At 50.1% G+C, this 25,510-nt stretch overlaps 1 protein-coding gene across 6 annotated transcripts in view; it reads left to right on the top strand.

Moving 5' to 3' along the window:
• The first annotated feature begins 481 nt into the window (after nt 1-481).
• Nucleotides 482-25,510, top strand: part of EPN2 (epsin 2) — an 82,368-nt gene continuing 57,339 nt past the window's right edge. For 2 of the 6 annotated variants that reach the window (XM_045083668.1, XM_045083669.1), the window contains exon 1: nt 485-675. The gene's annotated coding sequence lies outside the window, so the exon portion shown is untranslated. Of the gene's footprint in view, nt 676-5,045; nt 5,208-25,510 lie in introns of those variants that run through there. The other 4 variants (XM_045083663.1, XM_045083667.1, XM_045083670.1 and 1 more) reach the window with 4 other exon arrangements.

A 25,510-nucleotide genomic window follows, 5' to 3' on the forward strand; every position in this document is an offset into this window, starting at 1 on the left:
CTCAGCTCAAGAAACGGAAAGTGACCAGCGCCCCAGAGCCCCTGGCCCCTTCCAGGCTCCACCTCCTGAGAGAAGCCCCTGTGGGAATAATGTTTTCAAGTGCACACTGCAAGGTTCAGAACGGAGTTTCCGAGCTGGTGGAGGACTCCGTGTGCGTGCCTGAGGGTGGGGAGATGCTTGTGGGAGTATGGGGTGGGGGTTTTGTGGGGAGGTGTCTGAGTGCGTGGGTTCGGGTATGAATTCGCGAGGGTTTGTGGGCGATTGGGGGGTCCTTGAGATGCATGCGTGGAGTTTGGGGGTACGCTTGAGGGATTTGGGCGTAGGTCGAGCGGCACCGCGGGAGCTTTCGGCACTCTGCGCGGGGTCTTGGGTTTGTGGGGGGAGGTCGCGGGGGCGGGCCCTCGGCGGGGGCGGGGCCTCGGCAGGGTGGAGGGGCGGGGCCGGCGGGCGCGCGCACGCCGCCGGCGCGCCCCCTCCCGGCCGCCATGTTGGCTGGTGTGTGGGTGTCAAACGGAGCCAGACGCGGCGGCGGCGGCGGCGGCGGCGGCGGCGGCGGCGGCGGCGGCAGCGGCGGCGGCGGCGGCTGCGGCGGCTCCGCAGGCTCCGGTCGCTCCCCCCTCACCAGCGCTACCCGCGGCCGCAGCCGCGCACCCAGGCAGGCTCGGAGGAGCGGAGGTGAGCCGGGGCCGACGAGCCTCGGGGGACGGGAGCCGGGCCCCGGGACGCGGACCCTCCCCTCCCCAGGGCACGGACTCCCTCATGGCGCCGCTCCCCTCTAGCCAGCCCCCCAGAGCATGCACCCAGGTGCCCCAGCTGGGTCCCACTCAGGTGGGACCCCTTTCTTTCCCACCAGGCCCCGCCCCACGGGCTGGAGCATGGCCCCCTCCCCATCTGGATCCCTCTTTCCGCTGCAAGGACCCCCCCCCCCCCAATTTTCCCATCTGGAAGCTCTTCCTTTTACATCCTCCGGAGTCTGGGGCTCTCCTCTTACTCCCACCCCAGATCTAGGATCCTCCTCAGGCCCTCATCCTCTACCTTTCAGCTTGGAACAACCCCGCCCCACCTCCCCAGAGCACTTTCCTCCCCTCCTCGGGCCAGGCGCCTCTTTCCTCCCGAGCCGAGCGCGATCTCCCTCCCGCCCCCGTGCACCGCCCAGCCCCTGTTTCCTCCAGGAATCGGGGGAGGGGTCCTCTCTGTCTTAGGATCCGGTCCCGTCCCCCCTCACCTTCGGGCTGGAGCGGGGCCCTTTTCCCTCCCCAGGGACCAGGTTCTCCCTCTCCACCCCCGACCCCCACAGCACAGCGGGGACGGGGGCGGCAGAGCCTGGTTCCAGCTGCCTTTTGTTCCGCGTGGGATGGCAGAGACCCCGCCCGACGGTCCTGTTCGGCTAATTCGGGTGGGTGAATGGGTGCGTGGGGCCGGCCTCTTCAAGGAGACCCTTCCTCTCTCTGCCCGTGGGGCGGTTCCCCCTGAGCTGAGCGCGTTGGGAGAGGCTGGCCCTTCCTAGAGGAGTCCGTGCCAACAGGTTTTTGTTTGCGACCTGAAGTTGGCCCAGTGGCTTTGCGGGGAGGATTGGGGAGGATGGGGGCAGCTTGCTCTCCCCAGAAACCCCAGCAGGGGCCTGTGAAAGTCCATTCCGCCACTCAGGGGCACGGCCTGGGGTCCCTTCACTGATTTGTCCAGGGGATGCATCTGAAATCCGCGCTTTAAGAGAGGATGGCTTGACCATGTTGGGCTTCAGGTGGGGGAAACTGAGGCCCAGAGATGTAGTGATTTGCCCAAGGTCATGCAGTGATACCGTGTCATTGCCAGAACTAGAAGCTTGGTCTCCGGGGTGCTCTCTCCACACATTTGAGAAATTTTTTTAAAGAGAGATCTTCAGGATAACACCCCCCCCCCTTTTTATTTTTAACATTCACACAAGATAATGGGCTGGGAAAGATGTGAAGTATGAGTTCTACCTTTCTACCTCCAAAAAATGCCCTGTGAAAGAAGAGGTTGGAATAGGAGGTTAACATAATTGAAAAAGGTGAATTTTAATTACCTCCCCTCCCAATTACGTAAGATAATGAGGATTTGGCAGAAAACATGTACGTCTTGTAGCTCTAGATACCAGATGATAGGTACTGGCAAAATCATATACTGAATGCCGCACAGCAGTGATTGAGTTCGTACTGATAATTAAGTTTTCATCTGTATTTAAATGAACATCAGAAGGGACTACAGGTTTTTTTTTTTTTTTCCCCTGACTTGTTCTTATTCCAGTGATTGTATTTGGGATCAGTGATGGTGTCAGAGAAGCCACCAAGATCTGCTCTTTTCTCTATCTGTATTTTTGCTTTTATATTTTTAAAGCTTACTAGTTTCTTTAGTTTTAATATGGGCTTAGTCATGTTACCACTGGGCTTTCTTCTGTAAGCGTTGCATGAGATAATACTGGCCAGTAAAGAGTTAGATAAAGGGCAAATTATTGTTAAGACACGATTCAGGATTGCATCCCACAGGGCCCTGGACCTAGAGCAAGTTTGGATGGTCCTGTGGGATGTACTGATCTCTCCCCCTTTACGCAAGCTTTTTGCCTCCTTGAACCTTGGGTGGTTTGATGGAGAACTCTGTCCCAGCAAGGTGTGTTGTGTAAAACACGGTGGCCGATGTGCAGAGATGTAACTTGCAAGTGATGATACCTAGCTTGGTGTATGCAGCCTTGGAAATGGCCCATCCCTTGTAAAAAAAAAAAAAAAAAAAAGCCTTTGTAGAAGTATAATTGATGCCTCCTAACATAACTGTCTTCCCTGGTAAGGTGTGAATTTCCTAAGAGTTGGGATTCTGATAAGAGTCCTCCAAAAGTAGATGGAGGGTTTTTAGGACTTTGATTTGTTTTAATGGCTTGATTTATTTTAATGGCATCAGAACTTAAAAGTGCCCCCCCCCCAAAGATTGCATTAAGATGAGGGTAACTTCCAGTTCTTTGTGGACTAAAGTGCCAAGAAATTTTCGTGCACGGAACTGTCCTTTCATACTCCTGGAAGCGCATTAAAGTTTTTAAGGCTTTTTGGCAGTTGTTCCTCCTGTCTCCCAGGACCTTCCTATCATATTGACAGATCATGGATGACTGTGGTGTTTGTCGTTTCATGGCATGAGTACCTGGTGACCCTGAGCCTTGCAGAAATGAAAGGGTTTGGGGCGCCTGGGTGGCTCAATGGGTTAAGCCTCTGCCTTTGGCTCAGGTCATGATGTTAGGGTCCTGGGATCGAGCCCCACATGGGGCTCTCTGCACAGCGAGGAGCCTGCTTCCTCCTCTCTCTCTGCCTGCCTCTCTGCTTACTTGTGATCTTTGTCAAATAAATAAATAAAATCTTAAAAAAGAAAAAAAAAAGAAATGGCTTGCATTTGGGGAACTTGAGGTTGGGGGATATGAGGAATTTTCTAGTTCAGACCCTGCCACCCATCTGTCTGCTGAACTCTCTTCATCTGTTCAGTTTAAAAGAACATCTTCTGTGTAGCCCTTGCCAGCCAGTGCCACCAGTGCTTCTCTCCAAGCCTCAGCGCCCCCCAGCAGTCTTTGGAGCAAGCACATAATCACTTGATCTCTGTATCTGAGGCTCTTGTGGCACTGTGACGTCTTGAAGGCCAGTCTTGCTCTACTTCTCCAGCACCTACCCCAGTCTCTGACACATGGTAGATGCTTAGTGAAAGTCTGAGATGTGGATGAGTTGCCCTGGGCAGGGGCGGAGGAGCAATCTTTTATTGATCCCCTACTACAGGGTTCACGGTTCTCTCTTGCTCTTGCAAAAACCACTACTGTTGGTCTAGCGTCATGTGTCATATGGGTCTGTCATGTTACGTAACACACGGGTGTCATCGGCCACAGGCATATTATCCCGCTTCTGCAGTTGAGGAAGCTGAGTGAGGCTCAGAGGCTTAAGCCATGTGCTCAAGGTCACACAGCTAGTAAATGATGGGGCCTGGATTCGAATGGGTTTGTTGGATTCGGAGATATTCTTATACTTGCTTTCTCATTTGAGAAGCCAAGTCTCACAGAGACGAGGAAACCTACATCAAGGCCTACTGCAAGTTGATGGCGGACTGAGTCCTGTGGGACAATGCAACTAAGATTGAGGAGGGCGGGAGAGAGCACATTTTGTTTTTGTCAGCTACACTGTGAAATGACTGTTTATGTCCATCTGTTGAGTTTTTGAAAATTGACACACTTTCTGATCACTTTGTCAATGGAATTTTCTTTGGTCTGATTGAGCTTGTTCGCGGTCTCTAAGAATAGAAACTTACAAAAACAAATAGAGTGAAGTAAGTGTCAGCCCTTCAGTGAGTGTATTGAGTGTAATCCATCTATGGACTTTTTGACTAGATCTATTTTCCTGTCATGTGGTTAAGTTTTTTATGTCTTGAAATGCAAAGTTGTGTCAGCAGACTTTTTTAACGTCATTTCATTTTGTCTTCACATCAACATAGAAATAGGAAAACAAAAAAGGGCATCTGCACGGATCAGCCTGTTAAGTGTCCTTTTCTTATCTCAGCTCAGATCTTTAAGTGACCTATTCTTGATCTCAGCGAAATCTTGATATCAGGATTGTGAGTTCCTGCCCCCTATTGGGCTCCGAGTTGGCCAGGAAGCCTTCTTTAAAAAAACAAACAAACAAAAAAAAACCCCACAAACAACCATATAAGATGGGATTACCCCACCCATCTTCGAGGGAGATAGAGACCCAGAGAGGTTAAGTAACTTGTGGGGAACTGGCACAGCTGGGAGTCAAACCAAGGCCTGGGTGATTCCCAAACCTGGCTTCCTACCCCATCAGCCCCTCTGTGTTAGGTATGCTTATCTAAATTATGGCCTACACTTGTGGTCTTGAAAATCACCACCAAGTCGATGTAGAAGGCTGGGAATGGCGAATGAGAGTTCTTTTTCCTAACCTAGGATCTGTGAAAGCCCTGTGGGTTGAATGTCAAGAGTTTAATGAACCACTTGAACTGATAGATGCCAGATTTAGGATTAGATTAAAAAAAAAAAAAAAAAAGGTTTGCCTCCTTTGAACCAGATCGGCAACATTGTTAAAATGCCCAGTGTACATGCATTGGATTCTTTCTGGTGACTCATTCCCAGCATCCCCAGGTGCTGGAACCTTTGTGCCTGGGCACCGACAAGCCTTCGTCAAGGCTGCACTTCAAGCGCTCTGGAGACAGAACAGGTAACTTCTTCTCTTTCTGTTCAAAGCAGTGCTAGGCAGCGGGTGCACAGAGGCCTGTAAATGAAGGGACCACCCCCCCTTCTTTTCATGGCAACCCCGCTGATAAATGGAACAGGGAAAATCAGGCTCGTCCTGAGGGATGGCTGACCGTCTAAGGCTGATGCATGATGTGGATTTAAAAGCATCTATAATTAATCACTTCTGAGTGCAGGCTTCAGCCTTCCTCTCACTCCCACCCCTCTTAAGCTAATGTCATCGTCGCATCACGGTGGCTCAGTAGCCGAGGGCACCAAATGGTACAGACAATTTGACTACAAAGGCCATGTGAGAAATAGCTTTGGATTCAGACGTGGGTACAAATTGGTCTCCTGGCTGGGTGGCTTTGAGCACTCTAATCACTGAGCTGCGTTTTCCTCCTCTCCCAAGTGGGGCTAATAATAACCATCTTGCAGAAGAGACTGGTGTTTCTCAGACTCCAAGCGTGCATTGGAATCACCCAGAAGTCCTCTTAGACACATTGCCGGGCTCCACCCCCAGAGTGTCTGAGTCAGTAGGTCTGGGATGAAGTCTGAGAAAGTACATTTTCAGCCAGTTTCCAGGTGCTGCTCACATTCCTGGCCCTGGACCCAGATCTGGGGACCCTGGCCCAGAGGACTGAATACGAAGGGGGTGCCTGACTGCTGGGATACTCAAACACAGCGGTGCTTTTCTGCCTCTGAAAAGTACCTGAATCGCCTACAAGATGATGGCATGACCCTTGAGAAGAGAGTTTCGTTTGTCAAAGAGATGTTTTCACATTTGTTCTTCTGTGATCAGAACCGGGACTGTGGTCCCAGGCATCATCACTGTGTGAGTTAGTTGGGGTGTGTTCGTTCATGAAGGGGCTGTAAGATGTCAGTGCCCTTCGGAGGGGCAGTAAATCTAGGATTCTGTTAGAAAAGCCAGTTCATCGTTCCCACACATCAACAAGACGTTCACTGTCAAGGCTTTTTAGAAATGCAGCTGAGAAAGGGCAGGGCACCAGGAGACTCCCACGGGGCCATTAGGGATGGCCACTGGTGTTAATGGAAGTCACTCCTCCTCCCTCCAATGGTTCAGATTGATTAAATATTCTTCGGTGTTTAGAGTTTGGTGGGGGGTATTGTTTTCCTCCAATAGTAATTATCAGCTTGTCCATCAAAACCAAAACTGTGTATGTGTGTGTGAGAGAGAGAGCCCTGACAGTTTTTGAATGTCTTCTATGTGCCAGGCCCTATGCTACTCCTCTTATGCACAATACTGAATTTCTGCCATCCTGCAGGGTCACTGTTTCTCTTTTTGCATATGCAAAAACTAAGGCTCAGAGGGGTTCAGCTGCCTGCCTCAGGCCACACAGCCAGTTAAGTTACCCCAGCTGGTATTCGCTGCCACCTGTGTCAGATTCAAAACCACATTATTTCCTCTCCCTCACTCTACAGCCCTGCCAGGTGCTCCCACTGCTTCGCTGTACCTGGGAGGTACGCGTTTTACAACAGATGAACAGACTGTGGTTCGGAGGGGTCAGGCTTGTTCCTGTGCCCCCAGCCAGTCTCATACCTATCCATCCGGTGTTGGAGCCTCATGAAGCTGTTTCTATGACAACCCCTCACCTCCCTGTCCGGGGCCACGGAAGTAAATTCAAAGACCTGTGTCTGCCTTGTTGCGTACAGTAGGAACCTGGGAGGACCCCAGCTGGGTTGGCTGGGAGGAAGTCTGTGTGGGCTGGTAAGGGTTTTTGTGTTTGCAAAACTGTGTTAAAATAATTGCCCAAATTGCTCTGAGGAAAGGGCTCATTTCTTTTTTACTCTGTAATCCTAAAGCTCTGCACATTGGCTCTGTAAACATGACACATGGGGATTAAGGACTAAAAAAAAGTCTCCTGGTTAATGCCGGTTGTTAAAACGTGATCGGGTTCCTGCAGAATAACTCGATAGTCTTAAAAAGTTCTACAAATAAAAATATAAAGTGTCTCCTTCCTCAGCGGGCAATTAACATATGACTTACAGCAACTGGGTGATTTTTCTGGTCTTAACAGTGTATGTGGAGGTTGGGGTATGATCGCTTTCCCAAGGTTTGAAAATGGCCTGCAGCTCCCAAGCTAAGGAATGGTAAACAGCTATGTGTCAGTACCTGCCCTGTGCTCTCGGGAGGCCCGGGAGGTTTGGACTCAAATTTGTTGTTTTGTAAACTCTTTGAGGCTGAGGTGAATAAATCGTGAGAGCTAGAAGCTGGGCTGTTCAGAGTTTGCACCCTTCCCCTCCCTCCCCCCAAAAGTGGTAGTGGAGGAATAGTGACAGCCTGAAAAGTCACATTTTTACTTGAAAGCAACCTCTCCATGAGTGCCTGTTTGATATCCGTTGCTATCCTGGGGTACAGTGACTGTACTTGGGTCCAAAAATTTGGGAAACAGGACAAGGGGAAGAATTTTGATAGCGCTTTATGAGAAGCAGTCCAGTTGATGTAGACTTATGGGCGTCAAGTCAAGGACAATTTCATGACATTAGAGCAGAATATTTGAGGTCGGTGTTGGCCTGGAAAATATGCAGCATGTGGTCTCTAGTCAAAATGATGGGTGTAAATGAAAGGCCATGTTTCCTGCCACCGATTGAGAAGACAAAGTTAACGTTTGTGAGACAATTAGAAGCTGGTGGTTTGCTGAGTCGTGATTTTGATTCTTTGTCAGGGCATCGAGAATGGAGAAGAATCTGGAAGGGTCAGGGAAGACATCAGGGAGAAGGTGGGATTTGAGGTGGACCTCAGAGGACAGGGGACAGGGTCCAGGTACAGAAGACAGATGGGAAGGCATATCAGAAGGAGGGAACAGCAGGGGGCAGAGCTTGGGGTGGGTTGGGGCATCCCACATTCACAGAGGCAGTTCTGCTCTGTGGATGCCCGCTGGGAACAATGAGGACTAAGGTGGCCCCATGGCTGTAGACTCTGATGAGGCAGCGGCCCCGGGATTCGGTGCTGTTAGCAGTAGGGAGTTCAAGTGTTTGGGGAGGGACCCTGGGGCAGGGCCTGACCGGGCAGGTTGGTGAGACTGGATGGGTCGCAGTTCCAGAGAGAACACAGGTGTGTTTCAGCGCGAAGGGAGGTCCTGGAGCCCTGGTCTTTTCGGGGAGAGGCAGGGGCCCTGGAGGCCTTGGTGCTGGCTGGGAAGTGTGGATGGGACAGCCTTCAGGCCCACAGTTTTCCTCCTTGGCTGCACCTGCAGATCACGTGGCCTGAGAAGCTTTTTTAAAATGCTTGTGCTGGGGCCCCACCCCAGACCCGGGAGGGAGAGCCAGGAGTTTTTTTAGAAGTGCCCCAGATGATTTTCATGGTTTGCGTGGGCTGACAAGATGAACTGTGTGCTCAGGGGAGCCTCTGGGAACATCAGGGATTAGAAGGTGGGAGAACAGTGGAGCCAGAAGCCTGTGCAGCGAGGAGATGTGGGGTGCTGGGTCCTGAGTTACTGTGGAGGAACTGAGGACAGGCTGCGGGAAAGAAGGAGGGGGCGTCAGAGAAGGTGGAATCGTGCCAGGGACAGATGACTCCCCAGGCTGCTGGAGTTTGCCTTTGAGCTGCTTTGCTAGCGGGAGCTGGTGTATAGCCACGACTGTAAACCCCGGTGAGGGCAGGAGAAAAGATTGGGCCCCACCTGTTTGCTGATCCTAAAGATAGTTGTGGTTCAGAGTACCCAACTGAGGCAGATTCACTTTATCCGTGGACAATCAGAAGGGAGGTTTTACCCCGTGCATCTGATGCATGTCACCATATCACAACTTGGATGTTTCCAGAAAAAAATTAGTTTGTGGTCCAGTCCATCTTTAGTGTTTATTGAGCACCTATGTACTGTGCGCCGTAGGATGGGAATGCATCGGTGAAGAGCTGTGTGTTCCTGACCCGAATAGCTCGTGTTCTGCAGAGAGCTGCTCCTGATGGAGAGAAAGTAATGGCAGCCCAGGGAGGGAGGAATGGAAAAAGTGGTATCAGACCCCGAGAGTGAATCTGGGTGTCACAGAAGGCTTCAGAGGAGACGTTAGGTAGGAAGGAAAAGTGGGAGCTCTGGGGCACACCAGTGAGAGGCCTCCGGGCCAGAGAACTGCGCTTCTGAGGGCCTGAAGGGTGGCTCTAGCCTGGCTGAGCAGGGTGGGCGGGGTGGAGGGAAGGGCTGGATATGCGGCAGAACCTGCCTAGTGCTGAGTGCGCCCAGTCGGCCGTGGCTTGCGCACAACCTTTCGGTGGTTGAGTGGGCAGTGCTCTGGGTCCTCCACTTTGCCTCTGATCAGAGCAGCTCTGTGCCGCTCTGAATGTGGGAAACTAAAAAGAGCTCCTTTGAAAAGTGTTCCTCTGCTGTTTAAAAAAACCCAAAGTGATCTCATTGCTTTAGGTGCTGGGGAGTCACTGAGCCAGAGGGTGCTCTGTGGGTGGCTGGCTGGGGGGGGGGGCTCTGGAGGCTTCCCCAGGGAGCTGCACAGCTCTCTCTTCTCCATGCTTGCAGGAGAAGGCAGAGTTGAGAAGGGTTCTCAGCCAGTCCACGATACTGTAGGCCAGTGTCTCAGGTCCTAGGTGAGGTCTGGGCATGTGCCTGCATTGCTTATGGCTAGCAGGTCCTCTGGGAATGGAGCTCCCGATGCTTATACTCAAGCAGCTTTTATTTTTCGTTTTTCTTGGTGAGGAAGCTTTATGCCCAAATGAGGCTTGAACTCGTGGTCCCGAGAGCAAGAGTTGCATGCTCTACCCACTGAGCCTGCTAGGTGCTCCAGGCAGCTCTGTTTCTCCAGAAATCCCTGGAGAATTTTGTGAGTGGGTTTGAAGGTAAGGTACCTAGTGGTTAACCCTGGGATGCGTGTCAGAGAGCTCCTGGGCCAGGCACTGTGCAAAGTACCCAGGAGATGCCCAGCCTTCAACTCTTCCTTGGAGTAGACTAGATGAAGTCGTCCGTGGGCCCCATTCAGCCCACAGATGTGTTTTGTTGGGGCTGTACTGTCCTTTTTTTAAAAATGAAATTTGGTTGTTGTATTAGTTTCCCATGGGTGCTATAACAAATGATCACAAATGCAGTGGCTTAAAATAGTTGTCCTGTGAGTTAGACTTCCAACACAGGCCTCACGGGGGTAAAATCATGGTGTAGCCTGGACTGTGTTCCTTCTCGGAGGCTTTAGGAGAAGATCTGTTTCCTTGCCTTTTCCAGCTTTTACAGGGTGTCCACGTTCCTTGATTCATGGCCGCTTTTGTCTTCAAAGCCAGCAGTAGCTGGTCCTGTCCTCATACCGCATCACTTTGACACTGACATCTGCCTCCTGCTTCCGCTTTTAAGGATCCTTGCCATTACATTGGGCCCACTGGATAATCCGGGCTCCTGTCCCTGTTTTGAGGTCGGCTGATTAGAAACCTTAATCCCGTCAGCTATCTTAATTCCTCTTTGCCGTGTAACTGGGATTTGGATGTGGACATCTTTGGGAGGCCATTATTCTGTCTACCAGAGTCGCCAACATGAAAATCAGGAGATCTTACATAGCAATCCAAACTTGGAGATTCATTGACAAATCAGAACACTTGGCAGCCAGGGGCCTGCACGGTTGCCTGGCAACAGTGGGTCAGCGCCAATGTCGGCGCCATCTCTGGATGGGGTTTCGTGTGCCCGTTCTCCATAGCCCCTACCCCTCCCATGATGCCTCCTCATTTCCCTTCATTCCCTGGGCCCTGCTTTGGAGACCAGGGCCTTACACAGCGTTGGTCATGGACACGTCTTGGGTTCAGGGTGGTAGAGCTTGCCAGCCTCTCTGTTTGATGCCTTCCTCCTTGCCCTCCCTGCTTTAGACGTTCGCCTCGCACCCTCCTCTGCCTGGCACACAGCCACCCCTTCTCTCCACGCCCCCCTCTCTGTGACCCAGGGCTCTACATTCCAGAGCATCTCTGATGCTATTTTCGGTGGTATCGTTTGTACCATAACCCCTTGTCTCCTGTCTTCTCCTTTTCTGGCACCCAACACTGGTACATTCTGGTGCCTTCCATTTGATGTCTTGCACTGGCATTTTTGAATAGCTAGTCTTTATGATGCATCTTTAGAACAGTATCCATCAGAAGTCAGGATCGGACAACATTTAGTCGAGCACCTACTACAGGCCACGCACTTTCCTAGATACTGGGAAGACAACAGGGTGGGAGGGAGGGATACCTGCCTGGCCTCCCACCCCTCATCTAGTTCTGGAAGATGAAGGAGAAGGAGGAGAAGCAAGTGGATAGGCAATTGAAATTTTAGCCTCCTGTTGTAGCATCCTGAGATGAGATGAGAGACTGGCAGCATCCTGCTTCCTTGGTGCAGGGAGGTGAGCTCTTTCTGCAGCGGTGGGGGTTCCATAGCTCTGTTAAAGGCACTCCAGTGAAAGATTTCCCTGTTTCCTGACCCTAGCTGATAGCTGAATTCGGGGCAGGTATCTTGGAGGTCTAGATAATGTATCGATTTGCAGGGTGAAGGACTAGGTCAGATGAGTCCATGTGTTGCTGCCTGGCAGTGGGAACTGGGGCTCTGGTTCTTTACCAGGGAGCCCTGTATGTGGCCTCTTGTGGATGGGCCTGCCCTGGTGACCATAAACTGTAGGGCACAGGGGGAGGGCCCAGGTAGAGCCACCAGAACTTGACAGCCTTGGAGCATTTAGTTCTTTTTACCTCTGCAGAGCATTATCCAGAATATGAAAGATTCGGGAATTGCTTGAAAACAAAGCACAACTTACCATTATGGAGAATTTCAATCATATAAGTATAGAATATCTGAGTGTGCTCATCTAGGATCCTGCCCCCTCCCCCCTCTTTGATTATTTCCAAAGCAAATCCCAGACTTACATCACGGATAAGTGCTTTGATACACATCGCAAGCAGATATGGGCTCTTTGGAAACTTGTTTTTAAGTGAAGACTGATCACCTGCCATCCTAATTTTGATTTTTGAATGCTCTGGGATTGAAGCTGACTTTCTGCACATGTGGAATAATGATGCACTTTTTTAAAAAGATTTTATTTATTTATTTGGCAGAGAGAGAGACAGCAAGAGAGGGAACACAAGCAGGGGGAATGTCAGAGGGAGAAGCAGGCTTCCTGCTGAGTATGGTGCCCGATGTGGGGCTTGATCCTAGGACCCTGGGATCATGACATGAGCCAAAGGCAGCCACTTAACAACTGAGCCACCCAGGCGCCCCAATGATGCATCTTTATACAAAATCTTAATGTGGGTTGAGTTTTTTTTAGCACTTCTATTGGGGCAAAACAATGATTTAAAAAAAAAATTTTTATTTATCTATTTGAGAGAGCAAGGGAATGGGCACGCGCAGCACAGGGTTGGGGCAGAGGATGAGGGAGAGAGAGAATCCTAAGCAGATTCTGTGCTGAGCATGGAGCCCAATGTGGGGCTCGATCCCACAATCCTGAGAACATGACCTGAGCCGAAATCAAGGGTTGGATGCTTAACTGACTGAGCCACCAGAACAATGAAGCATTTTCCCATTTTAATTTTTTTATTGTAAAATACATGTGACACAAAATTTACCCTGGTAGCCATTTCAAAGCGTTAAGAAGGGGCATTAAGTATATTTACGCTGTTGGGCAGTGGTTACCACAGTGTCGTTGACAGACTTTTTTCATCACCCCGGAAGGAAACCTGTACCCATTAAGCAGTTGCTCCTGATCCTCCCATCTCCCAGCCTCTGAAAAGGACTGATCTGCTTTCTGTCCCTAGGATTTGTCTGCGCTGGGCGTTTCACATGCATGGCGTCCTCCATATGTGACCGTCTGTGTCTGACTTCTGTCACTTAGCAATGTTTTCCGGGTTCAGCCCTGGGGTCACGTGTGTCATTCCTTTTTATAGCTGAATAGTATTCCATTGTGTAGCTCGACCTCAGTGCATCTGCCTGTCTGCTGATGGACACTGGGGTTGTTTCTGCCTTTGGCGATTGTGAGTAGTCACCGCTGTAACTTGTCAGTGCCCACTTTGAAACGTGGTGATGCAGTGCACGGACCAAAAAGAAAATGTCATGAATAAGGGGTAGGAGGGTGGTCACTTCCTGAATCCTTTGATTTTAACACATATATAGAGAACTTCTTCCTGAGGTATATCATACATAACAGCAAAGTATACTATGTGTAAGGGACTCGGAGGCCTCTGTTATTTTTTGGTTTTAGTGGCCGTGAGGCCTGCTTACCGGCTGCCAGTCTTGGGAGCTCTGAGAGCTGAGAGATACCAGCAGTGGGTCTGAGGGTGAGCAGTGGCCTTTCTCTGCATTGGCATTGAGGGAAATGCTTGACTCTTTCCGCTCCTGCATTATGGGGACAGTCTCAGTGTTCTTGGTGTTTTCATGAGTCACTTCCTTTATTTCTCTACTTCAGTAAACAGCGTCTGTGCCCTTCTGTTGTCATGACAAGGCGCTGGTGTTCAGGGGAGCAGGCTAGGTATGTTGTGGTCAGGAAGACAGCGTGAACTTGGTGACATATTGTATGTGTGGACCTTGATTTCAGGTAGGCTTTTATTTCTAGCATGGATTTCAAGGGCAGCCCAGGATACACCCATTTGCGGACCGGTGGGCACCCTTCCGAAGGCTGCCCTGTGGGGTGAGAAGTGGCATATGCTCTCGTTGCAACACGGTGTGTGTCCTTCAGAGGGTATCAGGGAGGTGTTCATCTCAGGCCCCAGGGCAAGGAAGAACTTCTGCGAATCTGCTTTATTTCTTGCTTGTGGACAGAGAACCCTCTTTGCTTTGGCCGTCAGGAAGCTCAGCTCAAAGTCAGTCCGTGCTAGCTCCGGTGTGGCCTGTACTTTGGGTTCTAACCCAGCACCCCCTCCTTTCCTCGTTGCCTGGATTTCTTTGTTGAGGTGGTTTTCATTGTCCTCTGGGCTTCTCTAAGCCAGTGGTTTTCTGCTTGGCTCCTATGTTTTGTCGGAATCGCCTGGGGAGCTGCCTTTTTTAAAATTTTTTATTTTTTTTAAATGCCATTGTTCGTGCCCCACCACCTTCTGTTTTAATTGTTCTGGGAGGGGGCCTGAGCCCAAGTATGTTTCCAAAGCTCCCCAGAGATTCACATGTGTGGGTTGGGAACCCGCTACTTAAGGCCATTTCATATTTGTTTAGCAAACAAGGGAGGGGGGGTAAATAGACAAGGAAGGAATGTGGGAGGACAGCCTTCCCCAGAGTAAGGTGGTTTAAGCTCAGAGATGCTGGGTAAAGAGGATTATGTGGTGTCCAGTGGTTTTCCTGCCAGTGGAACCAGTGGGACAGCTCCGAGGGACTTCTCTCCAGAACCACAGAGGCCCTCACTCCTGGACCAGGGTTGGGGAGGAGCCATGGGGATTTGACTCTGAAGATCTCAGGCCTGCCTAGGGGGTACGGCTTTTTAACCAGGTCTTTTGGGCCATTCAGGACCCACATCCCATGCTTGGGACCTAGTTTGTGCTTAATTTTGATTTGTATTTCAGTCTGCTCTACCAAAATAGACTGTCTGTAATACGATATTTCCAGGTTGATTTTCTTTTTTATCCTGAGTCTTGGAGAATATTTATGGTGCCTCTTTTAATGGTCATCGAAGAAAATTTGGAAGTAGGAAGGATCAGACTCAAACTTGACCTGTGGCCTTGTCACTGCAGTTGCTGTTAGTAGCTAGGTTTGTTTTCTCTAAATCATTGGTTTGTTTAGTACCCAGGAGTCTTGACAGTCTGTGCAACCATCACCGGAATGGTACAGAGCTTTCCCTTGAACGACCATGGTAGGAAGAGGTCAGCACTTCCTGTGGTTTGTCCCCTCCTCTGTTGCTGGGGGCAGTGGGGTCTGCAGCTCCCAGAGGTGTCAGGAGGCCGAGAGGGAACTCTGCTTTGCTGGCTGGAGAGGTTGATTAACCAGGTGGCTGTGGGTGAGGGCGGGCGGGGCTGTTGGTGATGGTGCTCAGATGGGGAAGCATGGAGGGGAAGCGGTCAGCCCGGAGGATGACTTCAGAGCTAGACAGGGGAACCAAGGACCTCTAGCACTGCGTGCATTTCAGAGACTTCTCTGGGCCTCAGTTTCCCCATCTCTGATGTACAATAGAGAGTAGACTAAGCCATACCTAATCTGATGCCCAAATGTTGTCTTCTGTTCTTAGGTAAGAGCAGCGGTCAAGCTGGCAGCACTTTTGTTCGCTGAATGTGACTTTTCCCTTTGGTGATGCTGAGCCCATAATATGTTGCTGAGGTGGGCATCAGCCTGTTCCTCCCACACAGTTGATTGCCACTGTCTTCAGAGGTCCCCAGAAGAGATAGGGTGCCTGGGTGGCTCAGATGGTTAAGCATCTGCCTTCGGCTCAGGTCATGATCCCAGGGTCCTGGGATCAATCCCCACGTCAGGCTCCCATCTCAGTGCAGAGCCTGCTTCTCGCTCTCCCCCAGGTTGTGTTCCTTCTCTCGCTGTTTCTCTCTCTGTCAAATAAATAAATCTTAAAAAAAAAAAAAAAAAAGGAAGCCCCCAGAAGAGGCCACAGGCTAGTTCCTTAGGAAATGTGTTTGCCTGAGGTTCACCAGCTCACTCTGATCCAGTCCAGAGAGCTGGTCTAGGTCGTGGTCAGCTCGCTCACTTCAGGGAGACCTGTGACCTGTCAGTGATGGTCATTTCCTTCTGGGGCCCTCAGCACTGGCATCACATGGGGACACCGGAAGGGTTTCATGAGCAGGTCTGCCGCACTGGGGGAAGGCCTCTGATTTCTCTGCCCACCGCTATGACGCACGCCTGCCCTGTTCCTGAGCCATCCCCTGTGAAAGAGGTCAGCTCTCCCACAAGGCTGCCTGTCCCGGGAGGAGGGCAGGCCCTTGCTCTGTGCTGCATCCGGCTGGGGGCCTGGTGGCCAGGGGCGTGGCATGGGATAGACTCGCCACTTTGAGTTTGCATTTGGGTGCTGTGTCACACTACCGACTGGTGAATATTTAAGAAATCTTTTTGATAGAAACTTAAAAGTTATTATCAAGGTCTTTGTTTTTGTTCTTTTCAAATTGGAAGAAGGAAATCCATTTAAAATTTGAAAAGGGGAAATGTCTTCTTTAAGAGAAAAAACTCATTTTGTAACCCACTGGCTTCCAAATTGAGGCCTCAGAAATGAGATTTCTAAAAAACTGCCCTGTGAGGCTCATGGAAATATCATTTAAATCAGTCAGCCTAAGGTCATGCTCCTTCCGGGAGGTCTTGTGGAAACATGGTTTTGCTGCTGCTTTTGTTGAAGATGAGAGAGCGCACTACCTCCTTCACTTGGCATCTTTTGAGCACTGAGTCACTTCAGAGAGAAATTTCCAGACCAATGAGTATCACCTCTTTGAGGGCCAAAGCCTGTCCTCACTTGCAGCTTTTGTTTTCAGCTTTCCCCCCTTAGTTCTCCAGGGACCGAGAGAGGGAGAGAGAGAGAGAGAGAGAGAGAGAGAGATCGGCAGGGAGGAGGGCTGCCTCCTGGGGTGCTTGCACTCTCTGGTGGGTCTGGAGGGCGGGATGCCCCTTGCCCTGGAGGGCCTGGAGGAAGAGTCTCTCCTGGCCTCACCTCTCACCACTGTCCTCTCTCTGCTTGCTGCGCTGGGGACCGAGCCACTTATTTTGCTTGGAGTGTGCTCTGTGGGCCACTCGCCCACCTTGATCTCCCCCTTGCCCAGTCCACACCTGGTCTGTACCCTTTGGGCTTCCACCATAAGGTATCAGCTGTGTTTCCTGCTCCCCATGGGCTGTGTCATGTGCCGTCTTGGCAGACGGAACTTGTGTCGGATCGACCCGCATGCCCCAATACTCTGCTGCTGCCTGGCTGGTCGCCGGTGCTGGGGACTCTCTTGCTGCTCAAGTTGTGGGGGCTCGTGGTTTCTTGTTCTTCCCTCCCTTCCCTTTGCCCCTGCTGATCAGAGAGAGACCTGTTCGGGGCCGGGCATGGGATGGAGTGGGGGTGAGGGTTAGGAGGGTTGAGTAGGGATGGGAGGGTGGGGATGGGGGTGCACAGATCTCTGGGCAGTGCAGGGGAGAGTACAGGTTGGAAAGGGGTGTGGACGGTTGGGAAAGACCACCATAGGCCATTTGCAGCCTTCCAGGTGTGAAACCTGCAGAGCCTGGCAGAGACTGTGGCAGGGCTGGCTGCTGGTGCCTGCCCTTGAGCTTTCCCGGGGTCGTGGGGGCTCTCACAGGTGAGCCAGCAGAGGAATGGAGGGCCCGGGTGATGCTTACTCCTGTCCTGCTGAGGCCACCAGCATCTGGGACCTGCTGGCCAAGGGCTTTGATATTGTTTTAATGAGGATAGGGCTTACTTTTTTTTTTTTTTTAAAGATTTTATTTATTTATTTGACACACAGAGAGATCACAAGTAGGCAGAGAGGCAGGCAGAAAGAGAGGGGGAAGCAGGCTCCCTGCCGAGTAGAGAGCCCCATGCGGAGCCCAATCCCAGGACCCTGAGATCACGACCTGAGTTGAAGGCAGAGGCTTAACCCACTGAGCCACCCAGGCGCCCCTTACATTTTGTCCAAATGTTTCATTTTCTTTTTATGTTTTTTGGAATAGGCCACACATTGACATTGGTCTAAAATAAAAAGATACAAAAGTATACTTTGAGAGATCTTGTCCTTCTCCTCTGATGTCATCTACCTTGTTCCCCACCTCCTTTCTCCTTAATAGAAAACCCCTTTCAGTAGTTTCGATATCCTTCTAGTGTTCCTTTACACAAATAAGACAAACACAAATTTACAGACTTATATCCTTCCTTCTCCCTTTTTGTTCCCGCACCTAGCCTCTACACCTTGCTCTTTGACCGACCACTGTAGCCTGGAGACTTTTCTACGTCAGTACTTGGAGAGTCATCGTCATTCTCTTTGAGCTATGTAGTATTCCCTTTTCTTGGAGGAACAAGAGTCATTTCCCTTGTTTACTTTGTTTTCTGTCCCATCCCTTCTGCAGTGGCATCCATGCACCTACACCCAGTCATATTACCTGCATCCTTTCGGGCACCTGTAGGTGGACCTAAGGGTCAGGTCCCTGGGACATTGCTGGGGCGGGGGCGGGTAAACACGTTTGTGGTTTGATTGATTTTGCCCACTTGCCCTCTGCAGGGCTGGCTGCCGTTATACTGCATCAGCAACTGTGAGTGCCTGTTTCCCCACAGCCTCGCCAAGAGAACGTATAGTCAGATGTTTGGATTTTTGCCAACCTGACGGGTGTCCAAAGTAACTCCATGTAGTTTATTTTTGTTTGTTTGTTTTTTTGTTTGTTTGTTTTGTTTGCTGCTTGGAGTTCATTTTCCACTTGGTGGAAGGTGGGAAGGTGCACGGTTACAGGGCGTCAGGAAGGCTTGACAGTGGCTTTGATAGTAGGAGTGGGGTCCTTTCAACTTCCTTTTTGGTGTTTTGCTATTTTGATATACAAGAACCCAACTGCTTCTGCTCAATGTAGTTTTAATTTACATTTTTCTGAAGTGTTTAAAGACCATTTCTATTTTTGCGTGGACGGTTCTTTTCCCATCTTGAGATGGGGTATTGGTTGTTTATTTCTTCGTTTCTGTGAGCTCTTTTGGTTTTCGGAAGATGAGTTTGTTGTGTTGTGAGTTGTAAAAATTTCTCAGGCTAGGAATTAATTTCAGTCTAGCCAGACTTTTTCAAGCACTTCCTTCCCACCCCATCTCCTGTGTTTAAGGATTCAGACTGTGGCCTTGGGACAGAGTCTGGTCTCTGTTGGGACAGAACCACGACCCTGGCTTCCTTCCATGATTTTTAAATTAATTGACCACAGACACATTTTCAACATGAACATAAAATAGTGTAGAAGCATTTGGAGTCTGCATGGGGATGGGCCACTCGATGCTGTGAAAATAAGCAGCCCCTCACGTGTCTGTGGCCTTACTTGTCCTCCTGCTCCGTGTCCGGCACGTTTGGTCATCATAGTCGTTCACGGGCCCAGGCTGATGGAAGCACCCGTCTGATTCTTTGTTATTGGTTAACGGCTTTGATACACAACTTATATACCATGCAGTAAAGTTCACTTGTTTGAAATGAACAGTTCAGTAGTTTTTTGTGTATTCAGAGTTATACAACCATCCCGCACAGTTGTATTTTACATTTCATCACTCTCCAAAACACCTCATATCCGTTAAGCAGTCATCCCCTCTCCCCCTTCCATCAGCCTCTGGTCTCCTTCCTGTCTGTGTGGGTGGGCCTGTTCTGGACATTTCGTATAAATGGGATTATACACTATGTGACCTTTCGTGGCTGTCTCCTCTTCAGTGTATTTTCAAAGTTTCTCGTGTTGTAGCATGTATCTGTACTCCATTCCTTTTTAAGGCTGCACAGTTTTCCATTTTATGGCTATACCACATTGTCTTTATGCGTTCATCTGCTGATGGACAAAGCTCTTTCCACCTTGCTGTCATAAGCAGTGCTGCTGTGAACATTGGTGCACAGGTCTGCGTGTGGACATGGTTTCCCTTCCCGCGAGTAGATAAGGAGTTCCATCTTCAAGGCCTCTACCATCACCACCATTTGAGAAGGAAGTTCAGAGAATCACACGCTGGCTTTTAAAGTGTTTGACAGGAAAAACGCCACATGTCACTTCTGGCACAATTTGTTGGCTGGTGCCATGACTGACCTCAGAGAGGGGTGGAGAAATGCAGAGGGACCTGACCTGGAAATACTTGGTGAGTAGAACTCATTACTATGGCGAAGAACAAGGGGCTTTTGTGGGACCCAGGAGAGTGATTCCCCAGGTCAGGGGACAGGTCAGGCCAGGAAGGGTTCATCAGTCAGGCGGGAGCTCCAGGGTAGAAATTACCTGGAACGAAATGGGTCAGCCTTGAAAGCTGGTCCATAAGAAGACCTCAGATCCTCCAAGGAGCAGCTTGGGAAGGAGTGTGTGATGATGGTATGGGAGAGGAGAAAGGCAGCCTCACCGGAGTAACCTTAAATCGGCCCAGGTTAAGGACTGGGCTCGTCCCGGGTTTCCACAGGGTGTGTTGTGGCTCTAGTAGGGGCACAGACGTCACCCCAGCTCATGCTCTGTGTTACTCAACGTCTCGTTTCTCACCTGTAAAATGCCTCCCCTGCAGAATTTGGGCACATAGTCAGCACAGAGTATGTGGTTCTAACATAACCCCTTGGCTGCCTGGGTGGCTCAGTGGGTTAAAGCTTCTGCCTTCCGCTCAGGTCATGATCTCAGGGTCCTGGGATCAAGCCCCGCATCGGGCTCTCTGCTCAGTGGCCGTCTCCAAGCCATCCCCAGGCCGTCCCCAAGCCATCCCAGGCGTCTGTTTCACGTTTTCCTTGTGAGGCATAAGTGTGCTGAAGAGCTGCCCTGTTCTCACGGCTGCTTATCCCCTGGGTGGTTGGAGGAGGGGGAGGCTTGGGTACTGACGTGGCCAGTGAGGATTCCAAGGCAAGTAAACAGTTCTTCCTCAGCCTCTGGTGCAACAGATTTATCAACTGGAGTATTTTCTGGGCCCAGGAGAAACTGGGCAGATTTGTGTACGAGCTCAGGCCTCCGTGCTGGAAGTGCCCCCTTTTATTATTTTTCTAAACAAATCCGGACAATGGCAGTGTAAACATTGTTTGAACAAAAGCATTTGGCTAATGAAGATAAAACCAAAAGGAAAATAACAACTTCAATTTCTTTTTGGCTTTTGTGTTTTGACATTTGGCAGCATACTTTAATCTTTTAAGAATTAGGAAAAAAACAAAAAAGATGGTTTGCAGACTGCTTGTTCAGTTTAGTGTGAAATTGACTCAGAAATCCCCCCTGCCCCATCAGCTTGGTCCTGCTTTACTCTTTTTCTGAGTTGGCGATGGGTGGCAAGGGGCCACGGGCCTGCTAATGATGTGGACAAGCATGGCAACCAGTAGAAGCCAAAGCTTTCACCAGTTCTCACAACCTGTTCCTGTCCACTGTCTCATGGTGTTTTGTGGGGTACCATTCACATTTTCCAGAGAAAACTAAGATTCAGTGATGGGGCCAGACAGTGGTGGGAGAGCGGCCATCATTCCACTCTGCCAAAGTGTTATTTCTGAACTACAGCATTGACAGGTTGTGTTTTATATTCCGTCAGAGCATCTGGAGGTTTGGTGGGTGGGGGGAGGTACGGAGAGGAGCACAGGATGCCAGGAGGGGTGTTTGGAGGGAGTGTGTGAGCAGGTGGGCTGGACTTGGTGCCCTGTGGAGTCATTCATTCCTGTAGCAGATGTGTGCCAGGCACCGTGCCAGGCCCTGTGAGCAGGCAGCAGTGTGGAGACAGTCGGGGCCTCTGTCCCCCAAGAGCTGCAGTCCAGAGGTCATGGGAGGAAGAAGGAAGAAGTGGAGGGAGAGCCGGAAGCCCCAGCGGGCAGCAGGTGGTGGATCCTCCAGCAGAGGATCCCTGGTGGGAAGGGGAATTTGGGTGATGGGTCCAGTTTTGCCCTGAGACTGGGGAGGAGGTAGCATGTGCCGTGGAGCTATGGGGCGGGAAGTTCTGTGGGGCCTCCCTCACGAGGGTGTCTGAGCCACTGGTTGGTGTCACTAGGAGGAGGCCAGGCTCCTCCAGTCACCCGCTGCTGCTCACGGCACCGAGAAGCATGCTCCTCGCCACATCCTCTGAATGCTCCTCTGTCCCTGCTGATCAGCAGCACTCCCAGAAGCTTTCCCCTCTCCTGCTCTGGGGGTTCTCCTATGTCTTCTGTCCCCCTACCCCCCGGCCCTTGTCGGACTTTGCCCAGAGACTGCCAGCCTCCTGAGTTCTGTCCCAGTCCCTGATCTGCCTGTTCTCCTCAGATGCTCTCACATGCCCCTCCGAGAGGGACATGTGGATCCCAGTACCCCTCCCCAGCTCTAGGTGCCGGCTGCCAGTCGGCCTTTTTCATGCCTGTTTTGCTAGAACCTCCAGCTACGTTTGGTTGTTTGAAATGAAACCACCGGTTCTGGCTCTTTCCTTCTCCTGAAACTTGTAAACCCTTCCCACCTTTATCTTCCATGCAGGGAGCCTCTGTTCTCCTGGCTACTTCCACCCCCACCTGTTGGACCCCACACTGACATTTGGCCATCAGAGCTTGAGTCTCCTGCTCTGTGTTTATGTTTGAGGTCTCCTGCCCTTTTGTTGCCCTGCTACACCCACATTCAGGCCCCAGTTCCCTTCATCGCCTCCCTTGGGGTCGGTGTAAATCGTCTTCCGTCCAGATCACCCTCCCTTTTCCCCACCCTGGCCTTCTCACCCTGTGCTGCTTGGTCAGGATTCCAGAAATACTCTTCCAACAGCGTCATTCCTCTGCTCCCAAACAAAACAAAAGCCAGCTTCCGTAGCTTCGTTCCAACAATATTTCCTAAAATAATTTTAAGTGGTGCGCACTTGAACGTTACTCATTTTCACAGTTATCTTAGAAATGCTGTAAGACTATGGCAGTTGAGAAAGTTCAACATGGACTGACTGTGTGAACCAACAGGTCCACTCCCCAGTGTATGCCCAGGAGAGCTGAACATGTACGTCAATGCAAACACTTGGATGCAGATGTTCATAACAACACTATTTGTGATAGCCGGTAAGGGAGGGGAACAACCCAGACGTCCTCCAACACAGCAGGTAAAACGTGTCCGTACGGGGGAAAATTATTCAGCCATGAAAAGGAATGAAGTACTGATACGTAATCAACACAGATGAACCTTGAAAAAACGTTCAGTGGAAGAGCAAGACACTGAAGGCCAGAGATGGGATGATTTCCATTCATCTGTAATGTCTGGAATGGGCAAATCCCTAGAGACAGAACGTCTTAGAGGCCAGGGGAAGGGGTCTGCTCACGGGTAAGGTTTCCTTCTGGGGGGTGATGGTCATGTTCTGGAATTAGCGTTGATGGTAGTTCAGCGCTGTGACTGTGCCCAGTTGTAGGTGTGAACTGACACTCGAAGACGGTGAGTATTATGTGCTCTTTGCGATACCTCAAAAATGAAACACGAAGGCCCCCCTCTTCCAAAATGCCATCGCAGTGATCCCTGATCTCGTCATATGTTGTTAAAGTGGGTATTTGAATTTAAAAGTAAGTGGATTTTTAAAAAAATTTATTGATTTTTTTTAATGATTTGTATGTATTTGTTAGAGGGAAATAGCACAAGCAAGGGGAGTGGCAGGCAGAGGGAGAAGTGGGCTCCCCACTGAGCAAGGAGCCCGATGTGGGACTCAATCCCAGGACTCTGGGATCACGACCCGGGCCAGAGCTTAACCAACTGAGCCACCCAGTTGTGTCAAAAGGAAATGGACTTAAAGAAAAATAGTAAACCGACAATAGTGCCGCGTATAGTAGGAATTCAGTGAGACAGTTCCTAAGACAGTGCCTGGCACACAGTGCATGCTGTGTGTTAGCCCCTGTTATTGTTGTTACCGGGATATGTTAAAATCTTTTATTTTTTTTTTTTAAGATTTTTTTTTTAAATTTATTTGTCAGAGAGAGAGAGAGCGAGAGAGCGCGCACAGGCAGACAGAGTGGTAGGCAGAGGCAGAGGGAGAAACAGGCTCCCTGCCGAGCAAGGAGCCCAATGTGGGACTTGATCCTAGGATGCTGGGATCATGACCTCAGCTGAAGGCAGCCGTTTAACCAACTGAGCCACCCAGGCATCCCGATATGTTAAAATCTTGAAAGTGAATAAGCACAGTAGGCAAGTCCAGATTCTGTCGTGTGCCAAATGAAGCCCTGCAGCCTCCACCAGCCCGCCTGCCCCCGGACCCCGCACTGTCTCTGTGCTCTACCTGCATGGCCTTCTCCCCCCATACACAGGCTCGTACCTCTCATTCTTCAACCCCACTGCCTCAGATGCACCTGCCGAATCCTGCAGCCCGTCCTGATCTTCTTGCTGGAGCATGCCTTTGATCTACCCCCAGCCCAGACCAGAAAGCACGCCTTGTGCTTCCCTAACAGCAGCTCCCCCACCCCCAACCCCCGGGCCTGTGGGCATTGTTCTTTACACACTGAGTGTGTAAAGAGTGCTTGTTCAACCATTAATAGATCTGCTCCGTAACGATAAAATGATATAAATTAGGGCAGCAAAAATATTTTTAAGATATGCAGAGAGATTTGCACACTCTGTAAATGGGCTGAGCTGTTTCTTCAGCTCTCAGGAACATATTCGGGAACAGCTCTGCACATGTGTCCCAGGAGACAGAGGCACAGACCACACTTCAGACGTATCCGTGATGGCAGAAATTTGGAAAGAGTTTAGATGCCCGTGGATGGGACGGTGCGTGGGTCAGTTGTTAAATATGAACACGAAATGGGTAGACTGCAGCCCACCATATGGAGGAGCAATGTGGATGAGTCTTAGAAACTCAGCATTGAATGACAGAAACAAGCTGTGGAAGACTTACGTTATTTGGTTTTATAACACTTGTGGTAAAATTATATTTTTTAAAAAATACCAGGGACTGTAGAACTCAGAACCTGAACTGTGTGCCCGGGGCAGAGGAAGTAGGGAGGGGAGGGACCCCTCTGGGTGGGAATTGCGGTCATGCAATGCCCTGAGGAGAATGTGGGTGTCATGGGCCCCTTTGGTTTGTGTCTCACATGTGGTTTGCACTTAATCTTTTATGTGTATCCAATAGTACATAATAAAAATCGAAGCAAACAAGAGGAATAGCAAGAAGACATTAGGGCTGGCTCATGCCTTTTCTGGGGCAGACTCTGACATTTAAGAGTTAGAAGGAACATTTCCTCCTAATATATCCAGTCAGTATTGCAGAGTAAATAAAACACTGGGAATGTGTCCAGCAGAGGAGGAAGGAGGGAAATAATATTTTTATTTTGTACCAAAAAAGGAAGTTTACCTTTCAGCATTGCGACCTAGTCTTTTCTGAGTGGTATTTCAGAGAACGGCACCAATTTCAAAGGAATAATGTAGGTTTTTTAGGTTGTTCAAGTTGATGTGACTTACTTAGTAGGAGACGGGGTTACAGCCAAAGAGACATCATTTCTTAAAAATGTATTCTGAAGAATACATTTTTAAAAAAGATTTTATTTGTTTGACAGACAGAGATCATAAGTAGGCAGGGAGGCAGGCTCCCTGCTGAGCAGAGCGCCCGATGCAGGGCTCTATCCCAGGACCTTGAGATCGTGACCTGAGCTGAAGGCAGAGGCATTAACCCACTGAGCCACCCAGGTGCCCCAAGAATACATTTTAAAATTTGAATTCTATTTTATTTATTCTTATTATTATTTTTTAAAGATTTTATTTATTTATTTGACAGAGATCACAAGTAGGCAGAGAGAGAGGAGGAACAGGCTCCCTGCTGAGCAGAGAGCCCAATGCAGGACTTGATCCCAGGACCCTGAGATCATGACCT

This window comes from Mustela putorius, unplaced genomic scaffold, assembly GCF_011764305.1.
Source record: "Mustela putorius furo isolate JIRA1106 unplaced genomic scaffold, ASM1176430v1.1 tig00000731_pilon_pilon_pilon, whole genome shotgun sequence".
NCBI lineage: Eukaryota > Metazoa > Chordata > Mammalia > Carnivora > Mustelidae > Mustela > Mustela putorius.